Here is a 25,632-nt window from a genome sequence, read left to right as displayed (position 1 = left end):
TTGCAGGGCATATGTGTGCATTTGTCCTGTGTTGCTGAGAGTCAGAGACTAATTCTGAGCAAAATGACTCAGGGTCGTAATGCAAGAGATTTATGAAAGAAACCCTCCAAATACCCTTCAGTGAGGTTATCTGATAACGCTTCTGGGGTCAAGTTGGCTCAATCATTGGATATGCAATAGATACCCCAAATTTTAAACATTTCATTGTAGGTTTTGTTGTTGTTGTCAAAATAGTTTAAAACGTAGAATGTTTTTAGAAGTGTGATTATAATTTCTCTTTTAGCCAAAAAAGAAAAATCCTCTGCAAGTTTTTGAGAATTAGAGGACTGTAAGTTCAAGCACGCATCTATAAACTTGGAGGGAAAACGTCTCTGCTAAAGGCAGCAGAGTGAACTGATAACTTGAAAAGCATTCCTGGAAACTGATGCAAATACCAAATGCCGCTGTGCTCCCTCCCTGCTGATGTGGCAGGGTTTGAAGCAGGCAGCCGTCAGCATTTGGTGGGAGGCCCTGGACCTAGAAAGAAACAATGAAAGTGGAGAAAACTAAACGAGAATCTGAGAATCTTTCTTTCTTAAAGTGAGAATCAAGTTCTAATTGCAGCTGTTTTTACACATAACTTGGGGGAAAATAGTTGATCCGGTGTTTGTTTTAAAGGAGGAATTTTAGTGGTCAGTTAGATCTCTGTTAAATATTTTTGTGACTCCAAATAAGGAGCAGCTTTTCCTGGGGATGGGGGTGGGACTGGTAGAGCTGCAAGAGCTGACCCAGAACCTGCACTGAGTGCCCTGGTGAGGGCCCTGATGGTTCTAGTGTGGGGAGGAGGAGAGAGGGAGGGAGGAGAAAATGAGTAGAAGGAAAAACAAGTAAGGGAGTGGGGTGGGGTCAAGACTTGAGAGTAGAGGGACAGAAGAAGGGAGGCAGAGGAGACTAAAGATTCCTACAACTTTGGTGCTAGACGGTTAATACCTGGGTCCCTATTCCCAAATTATTTTCTATGAAAAAAGATAATTTCTTTAGCTTCCTATAACCCACTGATTACAAACTGGGCCACATGTTTATATATGGCAAGAAAACGATTGAGAGTCTGGCTAATACAGAAATGCAGAACAGCCTGACGAGGCCCTGATGTCTTAATCTTATATTTCTTACTTTGATCAAAGTTAAACATCGGACTGACATCTCCTTTCAAACATTCATTGAGGATCTACTCTGTGAGAAGCAGCAATACCTTGTTATCTCATTCTAGTTCCAGTTCTAGTTGACTTGATTGTCAAACAACTGCTAAGAAGGTATTTGCTGAGAATTAATGTGGTAGCTGAAGAGTTAAGTGCTGGTTTTTTATTTTGTATTTATTTATTTATTGAAAAGGTCTCACTTTATCACCCAGGCTGGAGTGCAGTAGCACGATCTGGGTTCACTGCAGCCTCGACTTCCTGGATTCATGTGATCCTCTTGCCCCAGCCTCCCTAGTGGATGGGACTACAGGTGCATGCCACCATGCCAGGCTAATTTTTTTGTATTCTTTGTAGAGATGGGGTTTCGCCATGTTGCCCAGGCTGGTCTTAAACTCCAACTGAGCTCAAGTGATTCACCTGCCTCTGCCTCTTAAAGTGCTTGGATTACAGGCGTGAGCCACTGTGCCCAGCAAGGGCTGATTTCTTTCTGTGATATTTGTTTGAAAGGCATAGAGATTCTTGCTCTGGGTCATATCAATTAGGATATTCAGTTCCCATTGATTATTTAAATGAGTCAAGATCTATATATATAGATATATTTTTTGAGACAGTTTTTGCTCTGTTGCTCAGGCTGGAGTGCAATGACACGATCTCAGCTCACTGCAACCTCTGTCTCTTGAGTTCAAGCTATTCTCCTGCCTCAGCCTCCCAAGTAGCTGGGATTACAGGTGTCCACCACCACCCCTGGCTACGTTTTCTATTCTTCAGTAGAGAGGAGGCTTCACCATGTTTGCCAGGCTGGTCTTGAACTCTTTACCTCAGGTGATCCACCCACCTCGGCCTCCCAAAGTGCTAGGATTGCAGGCATCAGCCACCATGCCCGGCTGGTAAGATGTATGTTTACTCAAGCAATATTTAGTGTTATGCCAGGCACTTACTGGGTTGGTGGATATATAATTATGAAACAGAATGCTAAGGTCATTGCCCTCGGGGGCTTATAGTTTGTTGGAGGATAGAGAAGAGTGTGATGAATACTGTAATGGAGGAATAGAATGCTTACATGTTTATGGGAGGATTTAGGATGGACACCTCATCTAGATTCAGATAAGTGGAATCAAGGAGGGCTTCCTGGAGGATGCAACATCCTTGTTCAACCCTTAAATACAAACAGAATTTTAAAAAGATGTGTGAGAGTGGTGTGGGCACAGAGGCATTGAAAAATTTGTCAATCTGAGGAATGGAGCATTTCAGTATGATGGGATTGTGGTGGAAAAGAGGGAGGATAGAGGAAGGAGCTAGAGATGAGATTGATGGTTTTGGGAGAGACCAGATCAAAAAGGACCTTTTAGGCTGTATTCTGGTGTTTGTGTTTTCTCAAGTGTGCTATGGGAGTGTTTAGATTATTTTAAACAGAGAAGGTAGGAAACCAGAGAGTGTTTTGAATAAGATGACTGGGGCTGCTGTGTGGAGAAACGATTGGAAGGGGAGCACAGTAGAGAATGGGAGAACAGTAAGGAGACTGCAGCAGGAATTCTGAGGGGAAATGATGGTGGCCTGAACTAGGATAGAAGTGGTGGAGCTCAAGAGAAGTTGATGAGCTTTAGAAATGTTTCATAAGTAGAAGAAAAGTGCTCTGATGTTTGGTAATGGGGAGAGAGAGAGAGAGGAAGAACTCAAGGGGATGACTCTAGGAGCACTGCCAGTTTCTGGCTTTGGCAACTGGATGGCTGGAGGTGCCGTCCAGTGACTTGGGGAACGTTTGAGGAGGAGATAGCATGGGGTGGGGAGGGGAGGATAAAGAGGCCAGTTCATGTTCAATTTTGGGTGATTGTGGGCCATCTAAGAGGAGATGTCTCATAGATAATTAGATACTTAGGCCTCAAGTCCACAATTTCTATTTGGCCTTGACTTATGGATAAAGGAATCATCAGATGACTGATGTCATGGGAGTGATGAAATCCCCCAGATTATATGTGCTTGTGAAAATAGAAAATAATCAAACATAGGACAAAACTCTGAAGAGCTCCAACATTAAAGAACGAACAGAAGAGGAAAATCATCAAGGCAACTGAGAAGGAGCAGCCACTTTGGATGGGGAAAAGCCGTAATGTCCCCATCACAGAAGGAAAGAAAACAGGCTTTGCAGAGAGGAAAGAATAGTTTTTTAGGGTGCTGGAAAGTTTCATGTTTTTCTGAGAGGTCCAGAAAAGGCGAAAAAGATTACATAAATTAGCACCTCGGAGGTCACTGGTGACCTTGGTAACAGTGGTTTCAGTGGGACAAAATCCAGGTGAGCGGAAGTGGAAGAGGGAAAGGTGAGGTAATAAACACATGTGGTGTGGAATTTTAGCTGTAACAGGAGTCCAGAAGGAGCTGGATAGAGTTTAAGGATGATGTTAGGATTACTATGCAAGAGGATTATGCATGTTTAGAATAAGATCATTTGAAGCAGCTGCTTAATTTTAACACTCACCCCCATTTTAAAGCCTTCCACTAAAATATTCTTTAGGTTTTCTATGTTATGCCCCTCTTCCTTTGCTTTTTAGTATTGAAGCAAGGAACATTTAAGTGTGTATGGATTTTATTTTCCTAACTTGTTAGTGAATCATCAATTTTTCTCATGAGGTTCTTTTACAATGTGTAGACAGAGTCGATTTATCTCATATTTCATGAATCCCAGTTTAATCTCCAGTGCCCCATTTTTCAAGTTTAGAAATATGAAATAGGTAACCACCTCTTTACTTACACATGATTCTGAGTATTCTTTTATACAGATTGTATGGAGATAGTTGTTTTGTGGTATCTTGTTATTGACTATTCCAAGCCCCATAATTCAGAGGGATGTATTTGGGCACACAAATTTCAACTTTCAGTTAAGTCTGCCTTTTTCTTTGAGAAGATGCTGATTACATTTCTGCAGCCAGTTCCAAATCCATCCTTAAGCTGAAAAACACCAGAATGTTGATGCATTCCAAAAGTCCACCTGGTTTATTAGAACTTTGGTTGGCTTGGCTTCCAGACTCATATTTTTCAATTCTTTTCAAGTAGCTGAAAGAAATAAGGAGACATTTACTTCCAGTTGCAAGAAAGAGTCCGGATGTTGATAATTGATTAATTCATCCATGATCTCTCTTTGGTTCATATATTACATATAGAAAAACAATTATAAAGACTTAATTCTGTGTGATACTATATGTGCAATTAATACAGTTTATATTTTATTTTTTAAAACTGGCAAATTAAGTTATTGGTATTACCGTTAAACTTTTTTTTTTTTTTTCTCTGAGATGGAGTCCTGCTCTGTTGCCCAGGCTGTAGTGCAGTGGCATGAACTTGGCTTACTGCAACCTCTGTCCCCAGGGTCCAAGCAATTCTTGTGTCTCAGCCTACTGAGTAGCTGGGATTACAGGCACCCGCCACCATGCCCGGCTATTTTTTTTGTATTTTTAGTAGAGATGGGCTTTTGCCATGTGGGACCAGGCTGGTTTCAAACTCCTTACCTCAAGTGATCCGCCTGCCTCGACCTCCCAAAGTACTGGGATTACATGAGCCACTGTGCCTGGCCCTGATAAACTCTTTAAAATTTGATTCTGACCAGTGGAATTCTTTGTGTGAATAATCTTTCAGTTAGTTAATGTGATGTCATAACTACCTGTTATATAGTATGCTAAGTACTGTGGCGGGAATTTTAAATAAATTATCTCAAAGTGCCAACAATCATTATCTACATCTTAAGGGGTGTGTTTTATTACTTTTTTTTCAATTTTACAAGACAGTTGAGGCTCAGAAAGCTGAAGTGACTTGTCTAAGGCTTCCTAGATATTCTAGAATGGGCCAAGTCCTTTTGCTGTACATTTTCAAAATGCCTTGTACTTCTAATACCTAATATCTACCACAAGACTGGTTGGTTAATTAATCAAAAGTGCTAATTATTCATTGACTAGCTTCACTTGAATGTGAGGTCTTTTATAGCAGACACAATGCCAATTTCATTTACCCTTCTATCACTAGATCCTGGCATAGTGCCTGCTGACTTGTAGATGCTCAACAAATATCTACCCAATAAACAACTGATTTGGCATGACATAGCTGGAAAATAAGGAACATAAATATAAATACTGGTTATTTACTTCACTGATGAGTTACTATTTAACCCATACATTAAAAATTTTCTTTTATTGATATAATGGCAATCAACGCATGAAATGTACTTAACACATAAATGTATTTTAGGCAGTTCACCCAATAGTCACGCCTAATTGTTACCTAATGGCTTATAAACATTTAAGTCAAATTTATGAGGAACAAAATACCATAAGACTAGGAAAAAGCTGATTTTATTAATTATAAAGTCAGGAAATAACTGAGAGTTGGAAGACAATTCAAACATCATCCAAATCATAATCATAATTATAAATGTATGGAAGCAAGATTTGTTTTTCTACCATATTTCTATTGTCTGACAAGTGTCTGGTATACAACAAGTATTCAATAAGTGCTAGTTGCATGAAGTAATTCCTTTTACAAATGAGAAAACATGACTAGAGAGGTTATTTGACTAGTCAGCTTATGGTAGATCTGCAACTAGGGGGCTGGCCTCTTGACTGAAAGCCTCTTGCTCCTTCCTTTAAATTAAAATAAAATCTAGCATTTGTCTGGAATATTTTTTTCAATATTTAACACTCACAACAATCTGAAGAATTTTACAAGGGGAAAATTATTTTACAAGGAGAAAATTGAAGCTCAAAGTTAAAGACTTTCTCCAGATCACTGGTTCTCAAAGCGTGGTCCCTGGATAGTAACATTAGCATCACCTTAGAACTTGCAAGAAACACAAATTCTCATGTTTTATCTCAGACCCACTGAATCAGAAACTCTGGGTGTGGCTTCTCAGCAATCTGTGGGTTAACGAGCCCTCTAGGTGATTCTGATCATGCGGCAGATAGGGAACTACTAGTGTTGAGGAATGTGACTCTTATGGTTAAAGTCGGATTTAGATAAATTACTTTGATAGCCTCATGGAGAATAGATTAAGGCAAGATGGAAACCTGGAAGTCCAGTTACGAAGATAACTTCTTCTCTCTCTTCTCCTTCATTCCAAAAAGCCTCCTTCACATTTTTTTACTCTCTCTTTAATATGTCTGTTGACTTACTACGTTTATTCTATTTTATTTCTAGTTGACCAATAATAATTGTATATATTTATGGGGTACAATGTGATGTTTCAATACATGTATACATTTGGAATAACCAAATCCGACTAATTAACATATTTATCACCTCAAATATTTATTATTTCTTTCTGGTGAGAATATTAACAAATCCTCTTTTTTAAGCTCCTTTGAAGTATACAATACGTTATCATTAACTGTAGTCACCATGCTGTGCAGTAGATCACAAGGACTCATTCCTTCTGTCTAATAGGAACTTTGTACCCATTGCCAACATCTCCCCTTGATGTCTAGGCCCCTTCTTTTCTTGATTCTCCTTGGTACAAAGAGATTGGTAGCTGGACATTCTGGAAGCCTATTAATTATTCTTTATTACAGTATTTGTAGCATGAAAGGAAGAATTTTAATCCTTTTTTTTTTTGCTCATCCTAACTCTCTTTAAAATTATTTAGTTAACATATTTACAGTGAAAAAATGTGTACTGAAGGGTATACATGAACTATTCAAGAAAGCTGACTGTGATTTGAGTAATGGTTAAAACCTGGTGCTAATGAAGTGTGGGCTGTAGCCTCAGTTCCTCTATGGACCAATTAACTTCTCCCAGTTATAGTATCTTGGAATTCACCACTCTGTGGACTTGCGGTGCCATTCCCTTGGTAATTAACAGATCAGGTGAGGCAAAAAAGATGCATACTTTACTGTAAATTCATTACTCCTCCTAGAAAATGCTTCCAGAGGCCCAGGTGATGTTTTGAAACATTTTATTTACACATTGACATCAGAGACATATGCTTCTATTCCCTGTAGTTTCTGTGTCATGTTTTGATACTTGAATAAAAATGACACTTTGGAGCCTTGAAAAATGGACTTTCCTTCTGAAGTACCCAGGAGAGTAGGTAAGAGAATAGATCTTCCTATTCAGAACTTCAGAATGTGCAACATGCTGGACTAAAGCAGTCACATAAGTCATTGTTCATGTCTGTAAGTCCCTACTGGATTTTCTGACAGGGACCTCATTTTACAACTGTGGCCATTTATGCACACTGGCAGACATACTCCTGCCCAGACTTGGAACAGGACCTGTTGTATAGGATAAATTTAAGAAGCTCAGTTCTAGCCTTTTCTAAGCATTGTTTATCGTTTTTCTCTCTGGGGCTCTGTTCTTTTATCTGGGCTTCATATTTCTGAAACCAGACTAAATTGTATGTCCATTCTTATATCATCTATCTCGTTTTCTTGCACTCGAGTTCCTCTTTTGATAATGTGCCTGGTTCCTCTATTATTGGTAAAAATCAATCACTCTATTCACTCCTTGCTTCCTTCATTCATTCCACAAAACTACTACTGTCTGTGTAAGACACAATGTTAGAAATTCGGCCTGATGGGAGGATTGCTTGAGCCCGAGTTTGAGGTCAGACTGGGCAACATAGAAAGACCTTGTCTCTACAAAAAATAAAAACATAAAAATTAGGCATAGTGGTGTGTGCCTGTGGTCTGAGCTACTCAGGTGGCTGATGTGGGAGGGTCAGTTGAGACAGGAGGTCAGGCTGCAGTGAGCTGAGATTGTGCCACTGCACTCCAGCCTAGGTGACAGAGCAAGATCTTGTCTCAAGAAAAGAAAAAAGGGAGAGAGAAAATAAAGAAAGAAAAAAAATTGGGCCTGAGCTCTGATCTTGGCAACCAGCCATTTATTACCCCTTCCTTACACTCTGGAGGCTGGAGTTCTGCTCCTAAACTTCAGTGCCATGTCTGTATATTCATGTCAGTTACTGTTGCAGACCTAACTGCCCGGATCTCCAATAGTGCTTCCCCAGGACTCTACAGTCCTACACTTGTTGCAGCACCTGCATTCCTTCGTGCAGGACCGCTCTGATGGCCATTCTGGCTTATTGCCTCCATGCTGTCTCTGCTTCTGACTTCCGTCTATTGTCTGCAGCTGAGTGCATTTCTGCTCTGCCTGCTCCCAATCTTCACTTTGCTCTCAGAATCTCCATCTGAGAGAATAGGATAGGTTTTGCCAATTCCTCCTGCCACGTCTTGTTTTGAATTATATGTTCAACAAATAATGATTAAGTTCTTATTATGTGCCCAGTGTAGATGTGGGAATAGAAAAAGGAATAAGATAGAAATTCCAGTCTCAGGACACTGTTACAGATAGAGTAGATTCTCCCTAATTGTGAGGATAACAAGCTTTTGCAGTTTGAGGTACTTAAGATTTTAGGGGGACAATACAGTTATAGAAGGATTAAATGCAAACTTGCATGAATCTTCTTTGTATTATCTCTAAAATAGAACCATCAGAACAGCATGCTAAACAAAGAATATCGGTAACATTTTTTACATCTTAAATTACTAATAGTGGTTATGGTACAACTGCTTTCCATTTATCATCTTTTGCTCAGTTGAAATTTCTCAAGGCCTTTCTCCTCTGCCATTTCAATAAAATGTCCATAAATTTGCTTTGCTTTGCCAAAATAATATACATATGAAAGATCTTTCCCCCTGAATTTGGTTCTCCATCCAAATGTGCAATGCCTTTCTGATTTCATGATTTGGAATTGTTGACTTCTGCATCCTCAATCCCAGAGATAACTCCCCAAAGTACATGCCATCAGGCCCCTCTTACACAAATACTACTTCCCTTCTTCTTTGCAACTGTGGGAGTTCCATTTTAAGGTCTTGGTTGATGTCTCCTCAGATTCCCTAATTTCCTAAAGCCTCAAGGCAAAAACCTCTGTTACTGTCATGCCATCTGACTTCCTTTACTTTTTATTCCCATCACCCAATTTCCTCTTTTTCTAATTATCCCCAAAAGGAGTAACTCATAATTCTTATATACTGGAACTAAAATTCTTGTGGTTGAGAAAAAGTAAATAAAACTAAACTGCATATACTGAAATACCTTGTTTATTAAAATTTGATGTAAGGGCAATTCATGTATGGGTAGAGGTTACTATAACTTACCTGAGAAAATAATGCATTAGCTCTTTAAAACAAAGATATTTTTCTTTAATGCAGTGAACAAGGTATTAACAAGGTCTAAGGGAGTTAAAAAGTAACTTGTTCTGCTTGGGGAAGTTGAGGAGGCTTCCAGGAGAAGGGAACATTGGAAGTGAATCCTGGAGAAATTCACCAAAACAGAAAGGAAAGGAAAGCCCTTCCTAGGAAAGATGATACAATATTTGTAGTGGGAGGTGACATTTATCATAATTTGTACTTACATAATTAATGTTATCATAATCTCCCTCTAGAACAGTGATTCTCAATCCAAGGTGATTTTGTCTCCCAGGGGATGTTTGGCAGTGTCTGGAGACATTTTTGACTGTCATTAACTGGGGACAGGGGTGTATGCTACTAGCATTTAGTGGATAGAGGCCAGGGGTGCTGCTAAACATTCTATTGTACATGGGACAGAGCCATAACAAAGATTTACTCACCTCAAATGTCAATATTGCCACTGCTCTATAAGGTAAGTCCCACAAGGGCCGGAATCTTGCCTGTCTTATTCACTACTGTGTCATAAAAACTAGCATGGTTACAGTCAGTGTTGGTACTCATTCAACATTTGCTAAGTGAAGAGAGGCATGAAAGAGAAGTTGTGTTTGAGAAAGAGCAATACGTATGTTGGTACTTGGGGTATAATTAACAGTGCAGGCCAATGGATGGCGAGGGCCTAACCTAAAGCTGAAGCTGTGAAGACAGACAGAAGGAGAGAGATATTTATGACCTAGAATTCAAAGGACTCGGTGATCAATTAAATATGGAAAGTGGAGGTGAGAGCTGGCTTGGGCTACTAAGTGGGTGTTGGTATCATTATTTGGGATGAGGAAGACAGGAGGAGAAGCAAGATTTGTATATGTGCATGTATGTGTACTTGCCTTTGAATATTTATTAAAACCTTAGTTTGTATTGCTAGCAAGACTTTTTATGTAACCATTACCCAGGTATAGAAGATATCAAGATATATAATTCCAGTTTTCAAGAAGCTGACATGTGAATCATTTCTCATTCATTCAGCAACTATGTATTGAATCCTAGGCAGTGAGGATAGAAGGATGCTTTAGATGACAATTGCCTTCAAGTTGCTAATAATTTAGTGGGCAAGTGTGAGAGATAAATAATGTGAAAAAGATTAGTGATAGAAGTATTTTCATGGGAAAACAGAAGTAAGGCTTCTAGCTTTGCCTGAGAATATTAAGATGGATCACCAAGAACAGAAGATCAATCTTGATGGGTGAGAATTTGTTGGGTTGGCACTCCAGGAAGTAAAGAGGAATATGCAAAATCATGGCATCATGGTTCAATCAGATGGTTCACTCATTCATTTATTAAACATGTATTTTATGTCTACTATGTCTCAGTCACTGTGATGGGATTTGGGAACCCAAGGCAAGAGGATTCCTGCAGAAAAGACAGGCATTAAAGAAGTCTACAGACTAAACTGTGATGAAACATCTTATGGGAAATATGTAGGGTGCTATGTGAATACATAGCAGGGGTCCTGATCTAGTTATGGGACATAGAGAAGGACTCTGAGGAAATGACAAACTCAGAACTACAACGGTGTCATAGCTCGGACTGCTGTAACTAAATAGACTGGTTGGCTTAAACAACGTTTATTTCTCACAGCAATGAAGGCTAGGAAGTCCAAGATCAGGGTGCCAGCAAACTTAGTTGCCCGTGAGGACTCTCTTCCTGGCTTGCAGACACATTATGTCTTTACATGGCAGAGAAAGAGAAAGAGAAAGAGAGACACACAGAGAAAGAGAAAGAGAAAGAGAGACACACAGAGAGAGAGAGAGAGAGAAAGCACTCTGGTACTCTGGTGTCTCTTCTTACAGGGACACTAATCCCATCGTGGGGTCCCTATCTTTATGACACCATGTAAACATAATTACCTTTCAAAGGCCCCACTTCCAAATAGCATCACATTGGGAGCTTCAACAAATAAATTTTGGAGGGACACAAACATTTGAGTTCATGATAAATGGGTACAAGTTAGTGGAGGGAAGGAAGATGAGTGAGATAGGGGTTGAATTAATGCAAGTACATTCCAAGTTATTCAGAGGATAATTATGGAGGGCCTTGAAAGGCATGTTAGAGATTTATTCTAACAACAATGAGAACTCTCTGAAAGTGTTAAATCCTAACCCAAATATTAACTCTAACCTCGCTATAATTCTAATTCTGATCAGATGTGTGTTTAGAAACATAACTCCGTGGTCTGGAGAATGGATTGGAGCAGGTAAGAGGAACTTAAGAGAATCTTCATGATGATAGATGAATTGTGGTAGGATGTGGGGGTGATAACATTGAGGATGAAGAGACTTAGGTGAATTTGGCATGTGAGAATCAGGAAAAGAAAGGAATTAAATATGACTACCAGGTTTCTGCCTTGTGGTAACATTTCTGAGACAGAATCCTGGCAGAACTTGAGGGCTTTAAACTATGGTGAATTCCCTTTTAGGCATGCTGTGTTTGAAATACCTGCACATAATTCCCTATAGCTGCAACATGGACTGCCTGTGGGAAAGAATCAGAAAAGAGGAAGTAGGCACCAGCATTCAAATCATAGAGGTAGCGGTATATATTGTTAGAAATGAGGAATCATTGAGGGATTCTCTCTAGGACACTTCTTGGTGTGATTTGTGGCTTAGAACACTTATTCTGGCAGTAGGAAGGCTGGATCATGGAGAGCTAATATTGGAGACAGTCAGCTAAGGAGCAGTTACATCATGAAACATGGTGGTAGTAGGTCGAGCAGTAGAAAGAGGGTAAGAATTATATTTAAAGGATAGCTTCATAATATTTATTGATAGAGTATCAGGGTAAAAGGAAGAATTCAGAATGGTAGCTAAATTTCCTTTAAAGCATTGAATGGATGATAGTGTCATTCAAAAAGCAAGGAGGGGAAAGGCAGACTTCTGAACTTGAACTTATATTAGGACATGGAATGCTTTGCAGAACACACTCCAGGCAACAGCTGCTGGCTTCTGTGACATTGTCATGGATAGTTTTATTAATGCTGACTTATTTCAGTTTCTCTCTATAACTTCTTTCTTTCTCTTGGTTTCTAAGGATGGACTTCTTCTCTCCCTACACTACCCCTTGGAGAAAACCTTTTATCAAGAAGATACCAAATATCATCACTGATGTAAGTGCTGCAACTAAAAAAGGTTGCCTTCTGTTTTATGAACTCAATGATAGCATCATATACACAACCACCTGGATTTTTTTTTCTTTTTGAGACTGAGTCTCGCTCTGTCACCCAGGCTGGAGTGCAGTGGCATGATCTCGGTTCGCTGCAACATCAGCCTCCTGAGTAGCTGGGATTATAGGTGCCCACCACCACAAACAACTATTTTTTTTTTTTTTTTTTTTGAGACAGAGTCTCGCTCTTTCACCCAGGCTGGAGTGCAGTGGCGCGATCTCGGCTCACTGCAAGCTCCGCCTCCCAGGTTCATGCCATTCTCCTTCCTCAGCCTCCAGAGTAGCTGGGACTACAGGCACCTGCCACCACACCCAGCTAATTTTTTTTTGCATTTTTACTACAGACAGGGTTTCACCATGTTGGCTAGGCTGGTCTCCAATTTCTGACTTCAGGTGTAGCCTTCCTTGGCCATATTTTTATTTGGATGCTTTGCTGTTTTCTCAGTTCAACATATTCATATCTCAGCTTTCCAGAATTCTTCCATTACGTCCAGAATCCTTATTTCCACCAAGTCTCTTAGTGCACTAATGTTCTTGTACTTGCACACTTCTGAAACCTCAAGATCATCTCTGATCATTCCATAGTCTTCATTCTTCAAATTCAGGAAATCATGAAGTTCTATTGTTTTTCCTTTAAGATGCCTCTTATTCAGTCCTTCTTATGTTGCTACCTCTAATGTTCTAGCTAACAGATAAATAGAAAAACATTCATTAAGGCCCTACCATGTGCCAGGTAATCAAAGGTGCTCAGAGTGTAGTGCTAGTGATGGGACAAATGCATAAACCAACAATTACTGTTTAATATGATATGGAATCCTCATAGAGTAAAATGTACAGTGGAGGCACCAATGAGAGAGTGATTAATTCAAACTATGAAAATCAAGGAAAAATGTACAAGGTATGGCATTTGGAATCCACTATTCATAGTTAGTATGGCCAGAGTACAAATTGTGAATCAGAAAGTTACAAAAAATAAGGCTGTAAAGGGATCGAATAAATCATCCTAATCAAGAAATGCATCATACCACACCCAGACTGTTGTCCCAACTTTTTAGCTGCTTCTGATGCCTCTAGTTTTTCCTTCATTGGTTTAACAAGAATTTATTTTAAAGTGTATTTAGAATGAATTTTCAAAGCACTGTCGTGTATGTCACCCATTTAACCATTACAACAGTTCCTTGAGGTAGTATGCTCAAGCTAGTAACTTTCTCAATATTAGATAACTAAGTTTGAACTCTAGGTCTTCTAAATTAAATTGCCAAATTCTTGTCATTTATCTATGCATTTTGAGTATTTCTGCCAAAATGTCTATGCATTTTGTATATTTCTGCCAAACTAGAAATGTGATGGTTACCTACCGCTCAAAAACTTTCACTGGCTTCCAATTATCCTGTATCAGCAAGAAAAGCCTCTTTGCTTGGTGTTTTCAAGACTATCCACAATGTGAAACCACTATACATATTTAATATTATTTTTTACTGTTCAATAAACTGTGACTTTGTGTTTTGGTTATCTGTTGGTGCCTGAAAAACTACCTTAAAAATAAGTGGCTTTAAACAACAAGAATTTTATTATATCTCCTGGTTTATAGATAGGAATTCAAGTAGGGCTTAGCTGGGCAATTATTCTATTCTAATTTGTACTGACTGAGGTCTCTTAGGATCCTGATGGCAGCTGGTCTGGTCTGAAGGATCCGAGATGGCTTTGTTCACGTGTCTGTTGCCTTAACAGAAATGACTAGAAGGCCGAGCTCAGCTGGAACTTTTTGCTGAAATGCCTATATCAGGCACCTCTAGCATAGCAGGAAGATTTCTTATTTGGCTCTGACAGAGTGTTCTAAGACAGCAAAGAGGAAGCTGCAAGACTTTTTCTGTCTTAGCCTTGGAAGTTATGCAGTGTCACTTCCACTACATTCTGTAGAAAAAAGAGAGCCACAATGCCAACTGAAATTGAAGAGGATGGTATTGCACAAGGACATCATTACCTGGAAGCATAGTTCATTAGGGAGCAACTTTTGGAGATTGCTTTATACACACTTGGCTTTAGTCAAACAAATTATCACCGTACTAGCTCATGCCATGCTTATTCCTGCATCTGAACCTTCAACCGTGTTGATCTTCCCAAGACGTTCCTTCTCTGTCCTCCTTTGACTTTCCTAGACCCTACCTGTCCTTCCAGGCTTGTTCAGTTTCAACTTGAGCATTTACAATCTTTCTCTGAATACTCTAGTTCTTAAAAAATCTTCCCCATTTTAGAAATACAATAGCATTTATAGTCTGACATAGGAATAGAAAGGAGAAGACTGAGTTGGAGATATTTTGGTGGAAGAATTAACAGGGCACAATGCGTATTTGGATGCTGTAGGCTAGCAATAGGAGCCGGTGAGAGATGATATTGTAGCTTTGAGCCTTGATAGCTGAGAGGATTGAGCTACCATTCACAGAATCATGAAACACCTGATGGACAGTGGGTATAGGAGAAAATGTAAATTCCTTTTTGAAATATGTTACTTTGGAGGCATAGTGGAAGAGCCAGGTAAAGGAGTTGTGCAAGCAATAAATAAAGAGAAATGGCGTTTGGGAAAGAAGTGAGGATTAAAGAAGTAGATCTGAGAGCCTACAGGCAAGGAGATGCTACTTGAGTCTGCGGCGTTGAATAAGCCTGCCAGAGGAGAATTTGTGGAGATGGAACACAAAATAGCCAAAGACAGACTTGGAGCAGAAAGAATATGATAATTCAGAGGAAGAGACCTGGGGGAGTGCCAGGGAGAGCAGATCTTCATAATCCTAAAAAGAAGGGAGCTTCTAGAAGGTGAGGATGATCAAGTGTTAAATGCTGAAAATGTGTTTAAGAAGCAGAGGACTAAAGAAGATCATGATCATGAGGTCACTGACTATGGATCTAGAAATTGTTAGGAGGAAGCCTGATTGTATCCAACGTAAGTGGGCCATGGGGTTAGAAGCAGGAAAAGTGAAGCCAGACTGGCCACTTTTTCAAGAAGTTTAGCAGTAAAGGAAAAATAGGATATCTTCTACAATAGAATTACAAACAAAACTTTAAATGATGACTGTTCTTATTGGATGGTAGTCATTAAAGAAAGTAATGTATGCTTGTGTGTGTGTCTGTGTGTGTGTGTAGGTGTATACTATTCAGCAGTGTCTTCCAAGCCCAGATCTGTATTTAAACCACTGGAGGAGCCAATCACACTTTCTAAGGCCCAAATCAGACTACTGAATGAGACTTACTTATTTATTTATTTGGAGACAGGGTCTCACTCTGTTGCCTAGGCTGGAATGCAGTGGTGCAATCTTGGTTCACTGCAACTTCCACCTCCTGGGTTAAAGCAATTCTCTTGCCTCAGCCACCTGAGTAGCTGGAATTACAGGCATGTGTCACCATGCCCGGTTAATTTTTTTAATCTTTAGTAGAGATGGGGTTTTGCTATGTTGGCCAGGCTGGTCCCGAACTACTGGCCTCAAGACATCCACCTGCCTCGGCCTCCCAAAGTGCTGAGATTAGACTTGAGCCACTGTGCTGGGCCTGAATGAGAAATTTTGAGGCTGGGTCCCATGCGTTTGTAGGTTAAAAAATGCTCACAGACTGACTTAAGGGTTTTGGTATATCCAGGGACCTTGAGCTTCAGAAAATAGTTGATATCTTTATGGGGGTAGAGCTGATATGCAGTTAGGTTGTCAGAATAAAAAATTGCAGAATGAAAACTACAACAAGAATTCAAGATGTGGCTAGGTGTGGTGGTACAAATGTGTAATCCCAACACTTTGGGAGGCTGAGGCTGGAGGATTACTTGAGTTCTGGAGTTCAAGACCAGTCTGGGCAACATAGTGAGACCCCTGTCTCTACAAAAAGTGAAAAGATTAGATGGGTGTGGTGGCACATGCCTATAGACCCAGCTTCTCAAGGGGCTGAAGTGGGAGGATCACCTGAGCTCAAGGAGGTCAAGGCTGCAGCGAGCCATGATCATGCCACTGCATTCCAGCCTGGGAAATAGACCCAGGCCCTCTATCAAAAAATAAAATAAAATAAAAATTCAAGATGTAAAGAAGTAAAAATAGAAGACAAATATCTCTAATTGAAGACCAACAGCTACAAAAGTCGTAACTTTATATAGATTTTCTTTCCTTTTTTTTTTTTTTTTGCCTCAGGAAGCAACGTGGACAATTTTATGAAAATCTATCATCAGAATTCCAAGGCATGTTCCTTTCCTTTCCCCCTTTTTTTTTTTTTTTTTTTTTTTTTTTAAACTGGGCTAGGGGAGAAGGGTAAAAAGAATGTGGTTTGTGAGGCAAGCTAAACCTCAAGAATTTTTTCAAACTAAACACTTTTTCTAATCATTTGATGTCTGGAAGTCTGGACGTTGGGGGCAGGGAAATTAGCAGAGCTGTGGCTGTAGGACCATTTGTCATTTCCTGGGAGGTGCCTGTGCTTAACTCTTAAGGGAAGCACATTTGAATATGCTTCTGGGCTTTAACCAAGAGGAGGTCCAACCCTCCACTTTTTCTTTTTCAGATTGTTGTTTTCTTTCCCTACTCCTCAGTGGAAAAGACTGGCTTTCCCTGAGGGAGACGCAAATAGCAGCGCCCTTTGGATGTCAACGAGACCAACACTGTTTAATGCCTCTGTTTTCACACTTTCTTGTGAAAATCCAAAACACAGAAACAATGTCACATTTTATTAATCATATTTAGATAGGAATGCATTCATACTGTTGTGTTGTGTGTATTTTCACAAGAAAATCTTTGTCAAAACTGAGTCTGGCCTTTGTTTTGAGACTGGTATGCCAGGAAAGGGTTACAAAATCCTGTTTCTTCTTGAAGTATAACAGCTGGTAAGAAAGCACAGCATCTCCCTCCCTCCCAGCCCTGGGGTTGTACTAAGTAACTCACTGCCAATACCATCCCCCATAGCCTCTCTCCGCTTAGTAAAATCCCTTGCAAAGTTGATATCCAGCAGCAAGCAAAGGAAGCAGCCTGGGCTCCTTAGCTTTAGGAAGACTGAGGAAGAGATTGTCCTAGTTAAGGAGGTTTTAAATGCAACAACTTGTATGAGATCTCCAAGATTTGTAGTTAGAGTGTTGTTCCTGAAAAGGAACAATTCAAGATAAGGAGTGGTCTTAGCCTTATTGAGAGCCTGAGTTAGAATTTGAAGCCCCAAACCCAAAATCACGATCAAGTCTGAAAGCTCTGCCTCTTCAATTATGTGAACACCACTTGGCAGATTTTTGCTGTATGCGACTTACAGTAGATAACAGCTTCCATTGTCCCTCTAATCAGTGTCTTACAGAACTGAGCTTGCTTGCTACAAATAAACAGGGACACAAAAATGAAGTGTCCACAAAATGGCACACCCTTGGGTCAGCATAATTACCACTTAGGTTGTGGAGAAATCCACATGATTCATGAAGTCCTTAACTAAACACATTAAGAAACTATATATTACAATCTCCTCAAGTTGGAATAAGTGCTTTAAATAGCAATCAGGAAGGAGAGGTTGAAATGTTGATCTCAGAATGGCCTCTCTCTCTCTCTCTCTCTTTCTCTCTTTCACATAAAGCATCAGTGTGTAACCCTCATCTTTTGAATAAAATTAAGTCCCTGAGGAAATAAAAGCAACTCATTTAAATCCAAGGATTACCTGGGTGGACCCAATACACTTAAATGCTCATGTGAAAGCCACCAAACTGACTTAAAAGGTAGCAGTTGGGAAAAGAGAGAGAGAGAGCACAAAAAAATTATAAGTGCATCATTCTACTACAGAAAGGATGGCTGGTTTCTCTGATGAGGGCTGAGGGCAAACTCCCTCTGTGAAGGCGTCTCTCACCCTCACAGAGAGGGGTTGAGCCACGCTGGCTTCTCTCTGGAAGGGAGGGCGGTGGAGCCACCACCAGGCTAAGCTCCAGCTGGTCAGCTATGTGGCACTGCTGCTATTGTTGAACAAAATTCTTTCCTCATTACATATCTCTCTTCTCAATTTAATAGAAAGTACAGTTCTTGGGATTTTTCTCTTCATGAACTTGAAGGAAATCAGAAAGGAGAAGCTTATCTTCTCCTCATTTCACAAGGAACTAACTTGCTGAATGTATACCCTGACACTTGTTTATATAACATGAAGTCTAAGGACAGAGAAAAAAACCGAGAAACTTGATCAGTACTATAGGATGAACATTCAAGCACAATCCATAATTTACCGATGAGAAACCTGTTAAGGTTGACTTGCTGTTTTTAGTGGATTCTGACTGGGTGGTGCTTTGCTTTAAATTAGTTGTGTGAATTTAATGATCAGCCTAATATTGTTCTCATCGTATATGTTAAGGGCGACTTCCAGAGTTGGGACATTAATTTTTTGGGAAAATTGTTAAAAACTTGGCAGGAACAGAAATGAGAGAGGGGTGAAATGCCCTTTGATCATCATTTCTTTCATCTGTAAATTGGGGGTAATATTTTCAAAGCCTATTTAATAGAATGATGAACAGAACCATTATTTGTGAATTCATCAATTGCTCTTGAAAGTCAAATGGAAGGTGAGAGATGAGGATACAATTTCATTTTCCTACATGTGGCCAGCCAATTACCCCAGCAGCACTTGTTGAGAAAGGTGTCCCTCCTTCACTTTATATTTTTGTTTGCTTTGTCAAAGATCAGTTGGCTGTAAGTATTTGGGTTTATTTCTGGGTCCTCTATTCTGTTCCATTGTTCCATGTGCCTATTTTTATATCAGTACCATGCTGTTTTGGTGACTATGGCCTTATAGTATAGTTTGAAATCAGGCAGTGTGATGCCTCTTCTCACTGATATGTGGGAGCTAAGCTATGAGGACGCAAAGGCATAAGAATGATACAATGGACTTTGGGGACTTGAGGGGAAGGGTGGGAGGGGGACAAGGGATAAAAGAGTACAAATAGGGTGTAACATATACTGCTCGGGTGATGGGTGCACTAAAGTCTCACAAATCACCACTAAAGAACTTATTCATGTAACCAAATACCACTTGTACCCCAATAACTTGTGGAAAAATAAAAAATAAAAATATAAAAAATAAAATAATAAAAATGTTTTAAAAGAAAATCACATGTAAGGGTTTTGCAAATTATAAATCAGTGATTCCCAACTGGAGTGCGGAGAGTGGAGGAATAGAAATGTTAGTCACCTCTTAAGACTATAGCCAGATTTGAAGGCATCAGTTCATATTTTCCCTTAATTTTAGGAGTGGAGGCTTCTAATTCCTGGCTAATATGGTGACAAAATAAGATAGAATTTGCATAATTTGCGTGATCAATTATCATTGAGTTGGCACTGTTACGCATATAGGAATTCTGGGTCCCTACCCCAGATCTGCTGAAAGAGAATCTTCAAGGGTTGGCCCAGCAATCTGTGTTTCAGCAAACCCTCCAGCTCATTCCAATGTCCACTCAAGTTTGAGAACCACAGATCTAATCTAATCCTGTTGACTACCTGGTCATATTACCTACTTGAAAAATGACAATAATTTTTGTCTCTCAGCATCTGCTTCCTTCTCCTCATCCTCCTTTTCATGGTCACTAATCATCTCCTAAAGTACCTTTTTCATCATGCCATTCCTCTTCTCAGAATTTCTAGGAAGCCACTGATTACCTACCACACCCATTTCTACAGATATTATAGCTAAAAGGGGCCCTTATGAGGAAGTCAGGCCATAAAAAAAAATATTCTGAGGCAGGCAAGTAGGGTGGGTGAGTGTGGCAAGTCAGGTTATAAATCCTCTACATCAAATTGGCCTACTTATATCTAGTTAAAATATGTCTGTAGGCAGCTTTGGGGAGTGGGGGATACAGGAAAAAAGGGGAGATGCCACGAAAGGAAAACATGCAAACTGGGGTATGTCTTTAGAAGGGGCAGGGAGACTAGGATCCAAGCCACTGTATTTTGATATTTGTCATTGTCAGACCTCTTTTTTTCTTTCTTTCTTGGAACTAGCTCAGTGGGGTGTATTAGTTTGCTAGGGCTGCTGTAACAAAGTATCACAAAGTGGGTCGTGTAAACCAGCAGTCCTCAACCCTTTTGGCACCAGGGACAGGGGTGGGAGGGAGATGGTTTTGGGATAAAACTGTTCCACCCCAGATCATCAGCCACTAGTTAGATTCTCTTAAGGAGCATGCACCCCAGATCCCTCGCATACACAGTTCACAATAGGGTTCGCACTCCTATGAGAATCTAATGCTGTGGTAATGTTCTCACCCTCGGCTTACCTCCTGCTGTGTGGCCCTATTAAAGGCCAAGGACCTTGGCCCAGGAGTTCGCAACCACTGGCATAAACAACAGAAATGTATTGTCTCACAGTTGTAGAGGTTAGAAGCCTGAGATCAAGTTGTTGGGAGGATTGCTTCCTTCTGAGGACTGTGAAGGAGAGCGCTCTTCCAGGCATCACTCCTTGGCTTATAGATGACCATTTTCTCCCTCCGTCTTCACTTCATCTTTCCTCTGTGCCTGCCTCTGTGTCCAAATGTCCCCTTTTTATAAAGACAGCAATCATATTGGATTACAGCCCACCCTAATGACCTCATTTTAAATTGATTACCCTTTAAAAATTGTATCTCCAAATAAAGTCACTTTCTGAGGTACTAGGGGCTAAGATTTAACATAGGAATTTTGGGAGGGACACAGTCCAGCCCATAACATGGCATTTCCACCTTTTCCTGTGTGCTTGGGTGGTCCTACAAGGAGTAGTTTATAGGAGGGTAGTGAGTGGAACAGGTGCCATGCAGAAAAAAATAAAAATAAATTTTTCACCTAGGGAACAGCTCTTGGTTAACTCTAATTTTAAAAATGAAGAATGTCAACACCAAAACTTCTTTTAGAAAACTTCTAGTCTGATCTCATCATTTTGATGAAAGAACCCCCTCAGGGAAGGAGCTTGGCCACAGTTACAACTCCTGATCGGATTTAATCAGGCTTTGATTTCAACTCCATTGCTTATACAGTAAACTGTTTCCCTAAGACGTAAAGGGACAGACCCAAGGTTCCAGCGGAGCTTGGGACCACTAGACTCAGTTCTTTTTCCAGAAGTCTGTGCTCTTTCTGGTTAATGTATCCTGCAGAGGTGCCAGATATACTTCTGAGAACCATAAGGCTTTATGTTCTTATGCTTAACTTTCCTAGGTCATTTTGCCTCCTGAGACAACTATTTTACTATGCACTATTGGAGGTTGCAGCATTTTTTTTCTCATCAAAATCTACTTTCACCATATTTTTACTGTGCAGTATTTGCTTGACTTTGTATCTCTTAACTTGTTGTTGGTTTGAACTCTTATAATAATGTTACAGCAGAAATAAGGAGAAGATTTGCCATTTCTAGTCATTTCTAGTCAAAAAGTATCCATTTCTTGCAAGTTGTCAGGAAAAAAGAAACAGATTCAAATAGCTTTTAATCTTTTAAGACACACAGCTGCAGAAAAAGAAAGAGTTGCTGATCAGTTTCTGCCCTTATAAAAAGTAGAATAAAACCTCATTAATTTAATCTTAATTGTGAGTTTTTGATTATATGAAAACATTGAATAATATAAATAAGATAATAAAGGGAAAGGTTAATTAGAGGAAAATTTTTTCCAAGTATACCAGAATAAAGCAGGTAAAGAAATAATTCTCTCTTGTTAACCACTCTATCGCTAGCATCTAGCATACTGCCTGGAAAATAATACATGCTCAATAAGTTTGTGTTGAAAGAAAGAATGAATAGATGAATAAAAAGCAGATTTACAATATAAGCAGATATTGGCAATACTTGGGCTGGTGCCTGATCTGTTATTCTAATTGCAAATCTCGCTTCGTTATTTATTAAATTTGAATCTCAACGAAGCAGTTCTCAGTCTTGTTTTAATTACCGTAGGTTCTTTAAAGCAATAAGCCTGAATTTCATTAAAAGAATTACATTATCCAAACTTCATTAATTCATAGTTTTCTTTTCCTTTATTTGGTATGGCATGATGAGGTCTAATTTCATTGAAATGACCCAGAGGGAAGTAAGCGATACCAAATAGGAGGCAAGAAAACTGATTAGAGAAAAGACTCCAATGTTTACAAGAATCCCTGTCTTCCTTTATGAAAGTCAACCTCACCTAAGCGAGGAAAAAACAAAATACATTTTTAGAGAATAATGATAGATGAGTGTGGTTGTCTTTGGGGTACCTGAAAAATTGTTAGGAAGTATGGAAAATAATCACAGCTTTAAAGATAAGAATCATAAACATCTCCCCCGATACAGCAAACAGTGTCACCCATGTGGTGTGTATCAATCCAGCTGGTTGAGTAAATCCTATCGAAATTGTACAATATTTCTTCCTCAACTTTACTTGACTCCAGAAGTGAAATGAACGCCTACAATGTTGTCTTTTAAATACTGTTCAAATTCTTTATTTTAAACTTCAGTGTCTTTTATGTTTATGATTGGGCTAAATGTGTGTACATAAGTCTTCTTGCTTAATTTTACTGATCATAGGGTCAAAACAAAATCGACATTCTGAGGCAAATCCATTTGTCATGTCAAGTGGTTAACTGAGATTGGCATTGGTTTACCTAGCTGGGGCCTGGCTTTTTCCTTCAGTTAAGAGCCAATGCTGATTATAATCTAAAGAATAGAGGTGAGAGATGGAGAATAGTTTCCATTGGCTAATCTTACTGTCTATTTTATTTAGGTCTACTATCTGGTTTTCAGTAGATAACCACTGTTTTCCCTTATTCCTGGTATCAGGACTTATTTTCACATCTACTAGTGTTGCATTTTTCTCTGAAATGTTCACTATGGTATCGGCTTTTATAGGAATTTGTTTCTTTTTCTCCAAACATAAATGTGTTGTCCTCGGACCCATTTGCCTTCACTAAGCAAATAAAACTTCTCTGCCTCAGTAAGCCTTTGCATCCATTATTATTAGTGATGACATGCTATTGGGCCTAATGAAAAACCACTACATAATAATTAAATTTCATAGAGAGGATAACCAGCAAGCTTTCAAAAAAAATTGCTGAGTGTGATCAGAACGTTGCATTTTACTGCCACAAAGTATTAATAAGAGCTACTCTTCATTGATAATTCTTCCCCTTTCCCAAGCATTTAGCATGCGTTTATAGTTAATCTCCACAACAACTTAAAGATGTTGAATTTTCTTTTTCATCACCTATATACAGATGAGAAAGCCTAGGATTCAGGCCAGATCGTCAATAAGTGGCAGAGCTAGGCTCAGAATTAACTCTACCTAACTCTGAAGCACACGGTTTTGCAATAAAGAGCTGCCCCTCTATATGGTCTGTAATTCAGTGGTTAACGTAAAATTTCTAGGCATTTAGATCACTGTAAATTGCACCTTTAAAATGTCATTTTCCAGAATATTCATAAAAACCTCTATTCCATTGTGATTAATCCTGATTAAGTGAAAAATAGGAAAAAATCAAAACAGAAATATAGGTTTAATAAAAGAAAAAATATTCTCCTCAACCAAATGCCTTCGTGGCACTTGTAAACTTAGAGCTCTTTTGACTCCTGGCCAGAAATGAATAGGGTAATAGAAATGAAAGCAGAAACAGATGTGAGCAAGTCTTGGTGACCTGCCAAGGAAACAGTATGTTCTATACAGATGCAGACACAAATACAATGGATAAGAATCTCCTTAAAGCCATTGTTGTCTCCATTCACCAGGCACCAAACAAAGAGAAAAGTGCACATCGTTCATGGGTGACTTTTTAAAGCTTAGCTCTAAGGCTTGGCACACAGAATTCCATTTCCGTTCTGAATGATCTTCAGCTTCTTTTGCTAAGCATTATGGGACCAAAGTCTTAACTGATTGCAAATGTTTCTGTGGTAAACTTTTCCATAGGAGTCACCAGCTGGATTTAACAGTGCTTATTCTTTCACAGTAAAACTTGGAAAGAAGGAGTGGGTAACAAAATCTTCCTGTGGGACATAATTGTAAGAAGTTGTCAATAAATTTGTTTTCTCTGTTTTTTTTAAAGTGCAGGGTGCTCAAAAGGCACAGGTAAAAGAAAAAAAGTACTTGGACTCTAATTCCTTCTCAGCCAGACTACTTCCAGTGGTTTAGGAGTGCAACCCAGAAGAAGTGTGAGTGGTTTCCAGAAAAAACAGTATAAGTAGCCAAACCAAGCAATCTACTTAAATTTGGGCACAGCAGAGCTGGAGGCCATTAGGAGTTTGAAGCAAGAGACATTCTTTCCCTTCCTTCCCTGACTGGTGGACCTAAGTATTGAATTTTAATAGAGAATCCAAACCTGACTAGATAGCTGGGGAAGAATTGAATGCTTAACAGTTAATCAGTGCTGTCTTCTGTTGTGTATCTTCATTAAGAATTGAAATTCTTTAAAATAGCCTTTCCCATCAGGATTAAAAGACAGAAAATCTATTATCACGATTTCTGGATGTTCCTTCTTATATTTCCCAGGAGTCAAAAGCCTTCATTAAAACACACAGCCATCCTCATATTGGACTTTCCTGAGAAGAGCTTTATTATTTAAGGCATTTTTTTTTTTTTTTTGAGACGGAGTCTCACTCTGTCGCCCAGGCTGGAGTGCAGTGGCACGATCTCGGCTCACTGCAAGCTCCGCTCCCTGGGTTCACGCCATTTTCCTGCCTCAGCCTCCTGAGTAGCTGAGACTACAGGCGCCTGCCACCACGCCTGGTGAATTTTTTTTTTTTTTTTTGTATTTTTAGTAGAGACGGGGTTTCACCATGTTAGCCAGGATGGTCTCGATCTCCTGACCTCGTGATCTGCTGGCCTTGGCCTCCCAAAGTGCTGGGATTACAGGTGTGAACCACTGTGCCTGGCCTATTTAAGGCATTTTGTAAGTAGAAAGATAGCAGGATTTTCCTTTACAAAGTAAAATTATAAACATGTAGTCAAGTAGCATATCCACCTAAAATATTTATTTGTGTTTTTTTTTTCTACTTTTCAGCAAAGGTGAAGAATGAAGTTATTCCTGAGATAAATCATTTTTCTTTATTTTCCAGATAATGTGAGAGGAGGCCACTCTCTATAGCCTAACTTCCAGGATTTCAGCACTTCGTGGACATGGAGG

The 25,632-nt window shown here is 39.4% G+C and overlaps 1 long non-coding RNA gene across 1 annotated transcript; it reads left to right on the top strand.

The window, feature by feature from the left end:
- Nucleotides 1-496: 496 nt before the first annotated feature.
- LOC115837369 lies at nt 497-25,632 on the top strand. The gene is made up of 6 exons (XR_004032421.1): nt 497-579; nt 1,164-1,292; nt 1,947-2,065; nt 7,157-7,245; nt 12,428-12,503; nt 25,565-25,632. It is a non-coding gene; the product is annotated as an uncharacterized LOC115837369 (long non-coding RNA).

Source organism: Nomascus leucogenys, chromosome 11 (assembly GCF_006542625.1).
Source record: "Nomascus leucogenys isolate Asia chromosome 11, Asia_NLE_v1, whole genome shotgun sequence".
In the NCBI taxonomy this organism is placed as follows: Eukaryota; Metazoa; Chordata; class Mammalia; order Primates; family Hylobatidae; genus Nomascus; species Nomascus leucogenys.
The sequence above is the reverse complement of the archived record's forward strand: the minus strand, read 5'-3'. Positions and strand labels throughout refer to the sequence as shown.